Genomic DNA, 6,958 nt, shown 5'->3' with positions numbered 1-6,958 from the left:
CCCGTGTTCTTTTTTATTTAACACCACACACACCTACAAACACCCGGGCATTTAATTGGAATTCATTATTTAGATGAGCAGTTTTATTGATTTATTTATTTATTGCGGACAGATGGCCAGGGGAATAGTTGGCCGAAGCATCATGAAACAACAAATAAGAAAGATGAGGATAATTGTTCGCAATACATAAATAAGTGTAATCGTTGGAATTAAAATACCATTATTTACTTATATATATTCTGTCGTTTAATGTTAACAATTATTGAGCTTTTACATTTAAATGTACTGGTAAATTTTCGTATATATATATATATATATATATATATATATATATATATATATATATATATATATATACTTATTTGTTTTCACATAAATATTTAGGTATTGCTACACAATCATGGGTATGTTTCAGCCAACTAGTTAAACATAATTAGAGACTTCATAAGATGATGTTGCATTTCTAAAAGTCTAGCCCTTAACAGATTTTAGAGTTACTTCACAGAAGTTCTGGTTTGGAAAGCTTTCATATTATATTTATACTAGCAGAAGGCCGTCATCCCTATAAAATCCAATATCTCTGGTTTTGATCCTTCTCATATTTTCCTCCAATTTTCTGTCAATATATTAAATTAATTGAATTAGAAAAATGATGTCAAATTTAACATGCATTCTATTCTTAACAAATATGAATATTACTCTTAGATTAATTTCTAAATGATAACAATTTTTAAAACTCATCATACCTCACCTAAAAAAATAATTTCTTCCAACAACGTCGATTGACATAATGCAACTGTTTCCAAAATTATAGATCATTTCAAACCTGATATATTTATGGACCAGTTAACCCCCACCAGCCTAGTATTCTTTTGTGCCTTTTTATTTTTCAAATAACTATACCCACTTACCAACTTTATAAAACAAATAATCAAATAATATCCCCTTTTATTCTAATATAGTATTAAATCTACTCATTATCTTATCCAAACGTTTGGGAAGAAGAAACCATAACAAAAACCATAGACATTATCAGGAATAATGTCTACAGTAATGATAATAACTTAAAATTAAACTCCTCGTTAAATATTATTGGTTTGTACCACAAAAATTCCTTTCTACGATCAATATGGCAACATCTATGCCAAAAATGATAAAAAATATTCCCGAATAAAATAAATATAATAGAAAATATTCATGAATAAAATATTGTAATAAAAATATTCACAAATGTAAACATTTAAAAATAATATTCTTGAATTCAATAATGTAAAAGTAATATTACACAATTACGAAATGTAAAAATAATATTCACAATTTATATAATGTAAAATTATATTCACAACATAAGCAATGTAAAAATGTTATTCCCAAACGAAATAATGTGAAAATAATATTCACAAATTAAATAATGTAAAATTAATATTCACAAATTTAATAATGTAAATTATATTCACAAACTAAATAATGAACAAAAAATATTCACAATTTATGTAATGTAAAAATCATATTCACAAAGAAAAAATGTAAAAACAATATTCACAAATAAAATCATGTGAGAATAATAGTCACAAATAAAATAATGGTAAAATAATATTCACAACTTCAGTAATGTTAAAATAATATTGACAAATAGAGCAATGTAAAAATAATATTCACATATTAAATAATGTAAAAATAATAATAAAAAATTAAGTAATGTAAGAAAAATACACAAATTAAATAATAGAAAAAATAATATTCACAGATTAAATAATGTAAAAATATGCACATATAAAATAATGTAAAAATAATATTCACAAATTATGTAAAAATAATATTCATGAATTATATTATGTAAAAATCCTCTTCACTAATTAAGTAATGTAATTAAAATATTCACATGTGACACATAATGTAAATATAATATGCACACAATACATAATGGAAAATACTCACAAACTAAGTAATGTAAAAAAATTCACAAATTAAATATTGTAAAAATAATATTCACAAATTAAATAATGTCAAAATAATAATCAGATTGATAATGTAAAAAAAATACAAAATTAATTGATGTAAAATTAATATTCACAAATAAAATAATCTAAAAAAAACAATATTCACAAATTATGTCATGTAAAAATATTAACAAATAAGGTAATGTAAAAAAATATTCACAAAAAATAATGCAAAAATCATAATCCCAAAATTAGTGATGTAAAAATAAGATTTACAAATTTAATGTAAAAACGCACAAATTCAGCAATGTAAAATAATATTCAGAAATGAAATAATGTGAAAATAATATTCACAAATAAAGTAATGTAACAAAATATCCACTAATTAAATAAGGTAAAATAATATTTTCAAATAATGTAATGTAAAAATAATAATCACAAATTAAATAATGTAAAATAATATTCACAAAAAGAAGTAAAAATCATATGCACACATTAAACAATGTAAAAGTAATTCACACAACTGTAATAATGTGAAAAAATCTTTCAAATTTAAATAATGTATAATATTCACAAATTAAGTAATGTAAAATTAATTTTCTAAAACAAAATAATGTAAAAATAATATTTACAAATACAGTAATGTAAAAATAATATTCACATAATAAATAATTAAAAAAAAATCATTAAATAAATTAATAAATATAAAAGTAATACTCAGTAGTTAAATAATGTAAAAATTATGTTCACAGATAAATTAATGTAAGAATAATATTCACAAATAAGATAATGTAAATAATATAAACAAATTAGTTAATGTGAAAATGATATTAAAAAAATAAGTAATACAACAAGAATATTAACAAATTAAATAATGCAAAAATAATATTCACAAATCAAATAATGTAAAGATAATATTCACAAATAAATTAATGTAAAATACTATTCACAAATTAAATAATGTAAAAAGTGTATTTACAAATTAAATAATGTAAAGATAATATAAACAAATTATACAATAAAAAATAGGATTCACAACTTGTAATGATGTAAAAATAATATTCACCAATGAGATAATGTTAAAATGATAATGACAAATTTAGTAATGCAAAATTATATTCACAAATGATATAATGTAAAAATAATATTAACAGATTAAACAATGTATGCATAATATTCACAAAATAAATAAATTAAATAAGGTATACATAATTTTCACAAAATAAATAATCTAAAAATAATATTCACAAATTAAATAATGTAAAATTATATTAACAAATTAAAAAATGTAATCATATTTACAGATTAATAATGTAAAAGTAACATTCACAAATAAAATAATGTAAAAATTATATTCACAAATTATATAATCTAAAGAACATATTCCATATTAAAGTAGTGTAAAATGTAATATTAAAAAATAAAATAATGTAAAATATATTATTCAAAAATAAAATAATGTAAAATCATATACACAAAATAAGTAATGTAAAAATAATATTTTCATATTAAATAATGAAACAAATATAGTCACAAATTCAGTAATGTAAAAATAATACCCAACAAATTAAATGATGTAAAAAAAATATTCACAAATAAAATAATGTAAACATAATATGCACAAATTAAGTTATGTAAAATATATACAGATAAAATTCTGTAAAAACAAAATTCACGAATTAAATAATGTAAAAAATGTTCACAACTAAAATAATCTAAAAATAATATTTACATATAAAGTAATGTAAAAATAATATTTACATATTAAGTAATGTAAAATAAATATCCCAATTTAGATAATGTAAAAATAATCTTCACATATTAAATGATGTAAACATTATTATCCCAAATAAAGTAATGTAAAAAATATTAATGAATTAAATAATGGAAAAATGATATTCACAAATACAATAATGTTAAAAATATTCACATATAAAATAATGTAAAAATAATATTCACAAATTATGTAGTGTAAAAATAATACTCATAAATTAAATAATGCAAAAATCTTACTCACATAGTAAGTAATGTAATAATGATATTCACAAATGACATAATGCAAATATAATATTCATAAAAGAAATAATGGAAAATAATACTCACAAATTACGTAATTTTCACAAATTAAATAATGTAAAATAATATTCACAAATAAAATAATGTAAAATAATTATCACAGATTTATAATGTAAAAGAATGATTACAAATTAAATAATCTGAAATTAATATTCAGAAATAAAATAATGTAAAAATAATATTCCGAAATTATGTAATATGTTAAGTAATGTAAAATATATTCACCAAAAATTATGTAAAAATCATATTCACAAAATAAGTTATGTAAAAATATTTACAAATTAAAAGATTTATAAAGTATATTCGGCAATTAAGTAATGTAAAAATAATATTCACAAATTAAATAATGTAAAACTAATATTCACAAATAAGGTAAAGTAAAAATAATATTAACAAATTTATAATGTATACATAATATTCTCAAATTACGTAATGTAACAAAACATTCACAGATTAAATGTAAAAATTATATAAACAAAGAGTAATGTAAAATAATAATCACAAATTAAATAATGTAAAAATAATATTCACAAATTAAACAATGTACAAAAATTTTCACAAGTTAAATAATGTGAAAAATTATTCAAAAATTAAATAACGTAAAAATAATATTCACAAATTAAGTAATGTAAAAGTAATATTCGAAAAGGAAATAATGTAAAAATAATATTCACTAAAAAATTTATGGCAAATAATATTTACAAATAGAAAATAAAATAATATTTACAAATAGAAAATAAAATAATGTAAAAATAATATTCATAAATTAAGTAATATAAAAACAATACTCAGAAATTAAATAATGTAAATATTTAATTCACAAATAAACAAATGTAAAAATAGTATTCACAAATTAAATAATGTAAAAAATATTAACAAAAACGTTAGTGTTAAAATAGCATTAATATATTAATTAATGTAAAAATAATAGCCACAAATTCTGTAATGGAAAAAGTATAGAATAATGTAAAGAAAATATAAAAAATTAAATAATAAAAATAGTATTCACAATTTGACTAATGTAAACATAATATTCACTAATACGATAATGTTAAAATAATATTCGCAAATTAAAAAATGTAAAACAATATTCCCAAATAAATAATGTAAAAATAGTATTCACAAATTAAATAATGTAAAATAATATTCACAAATAAAGTAAGGTAAAAATAATATTCACAAATTAAGAAACTAAAAAATAATATTCATACGTTTAATAATGTAAAAATTACAAATTAAATAATGTAATAATTATATTCACAAACAAAATAATGTAAAAATAAACCTCACAAATTAAATAAGGTAAAAATTATATTCACAAATAAAATAATGTAAAAATAATATTCACAAATTAAATAATGTAAGCATAATATTCACAAATTTAGTAATGTAAAAATAATATTCTCAAACTAAATAATGTAAAAAGAATATTCACAAATTAAGTAAGGCAAAAATAATATTCACAAATTAAAAAATGTAAAAATAATATTCACAAATTAAAAAAATGTAAAAATAATATTCACAAATTAAAAAATGTAAAAATAATATTTACAAATTAAGTAATAATATTTACGAATTGTATAATGTAAAAACAGAATATTTACAAATTAAGTACTGCAATAATAATATTCACAAATGAAATAATGTGAAAATCATATTCACAAATTAATAGTGTAAAAACATTATTCACAAATTAAATAATGTAAAAATAATATTCACAAATTAAATAATGTAAAAATAATATTCACAAATTAAATAATGTAAAGATAATATCTACAAATTAAGTAATTTTTAAATAATATTCATCAAAACAGCACAGAATTTAAACCTACACGTAATACAGGCATAACACTGTTTTGTCGGAATCAAATGCAACATAACTACAGAGTAGATGTATGCTAATCAACCTCACTATAACTAATAACTCCTTCACATCCATTGAGTTGTTTGACAGGACAAACTGACAGTGAAGGAACACATTGTCAAGAAGATGGACTAGTTATCGTTCTAAAAAGGGTATCTTAACTGAACACATGATTAACCAATATTCTTTTCCACAACTCCAATTTTAAAAGATTTAAGAAACAGCATGCTTTTCGCGAACACAATACAAATAACACTAAAATTGAAATAATAGAAGCATTATTAGTTTAAACTAAAAGCAAATATCAATAGAATGTATTTTAATAATCGTAATAACATCTTCAAATGCTTATAAAATTACAAGAATTAGTTACGTACTTTAGTAACTAATGAATTTACTAATGAAATATACACATACCCGTACATAGAAAAACACTTCTATAAATTATCGAAAACCTGTTCGATCCATTATACATTTATACAATAAATCCAACAAGTTTTAAAATACTTGTACTCACAATGAATATGGCGACTAAAGCCAGTTTTCCTGAAGAAAAAATGTATTAGAGAGATGAAAAAGAATCCAAACTAGAAAACGTAAACATGGAATCGACAAGGGGTTAAACCATGTCCTACACGGATTTTTTTTCAAATTTGCTACAATTATAGATTTCCACGAAAGGAATTGAATGGCACCTGTTACAAATCTCAAGGTCAAGGTGTTTCTAAGATATAACCTTGACCTTCTGTTTCAAGGTCAAAATTTAAAAAGTTGACCTTGATCTTTTACCTGAATTATCTCAAAAAGGGTGATTTCAATTATTTTGTAATTTTGACAAAAGATTTGTCTATCTTATGACAGTATATATTCCAAATTTGATGACGGGTTTTCCGCTAGAACCATTCCGACAAGCGTTTTAAAGAAGTGGGCTGAATTCAAAATGGCGGAATCTAGTATCTGCTGCTTCATATAAAAACATTTTGATATTTCACAATATGGTCATGTTTGATATCCTTTTAAAGCTATTTTAATGCTGATTAATATATACATAAAACCATGGTCACAAAATCCATATAAA

Source organism: Euprymna scolopes, chromosome 13, assembly GCF_053919585.1.
Source record: "Euprymna scolopes isolate OS-2025 chromosome 13, ASM5391958v1, whole genome shotgun sequence".
Classification (NCBI taxonomy): domain Eukaryota; kingdom Metazoa; phylum Mollusca; class Cephalopoda; order Sepiida; family Sepiolidae; genus Euprymna; species Euprymna scolopes.
The sequence above is the reverse complement of the archived record's forward strand: the minus strand, read 5'-3'. Positions refer to the sequence as shown.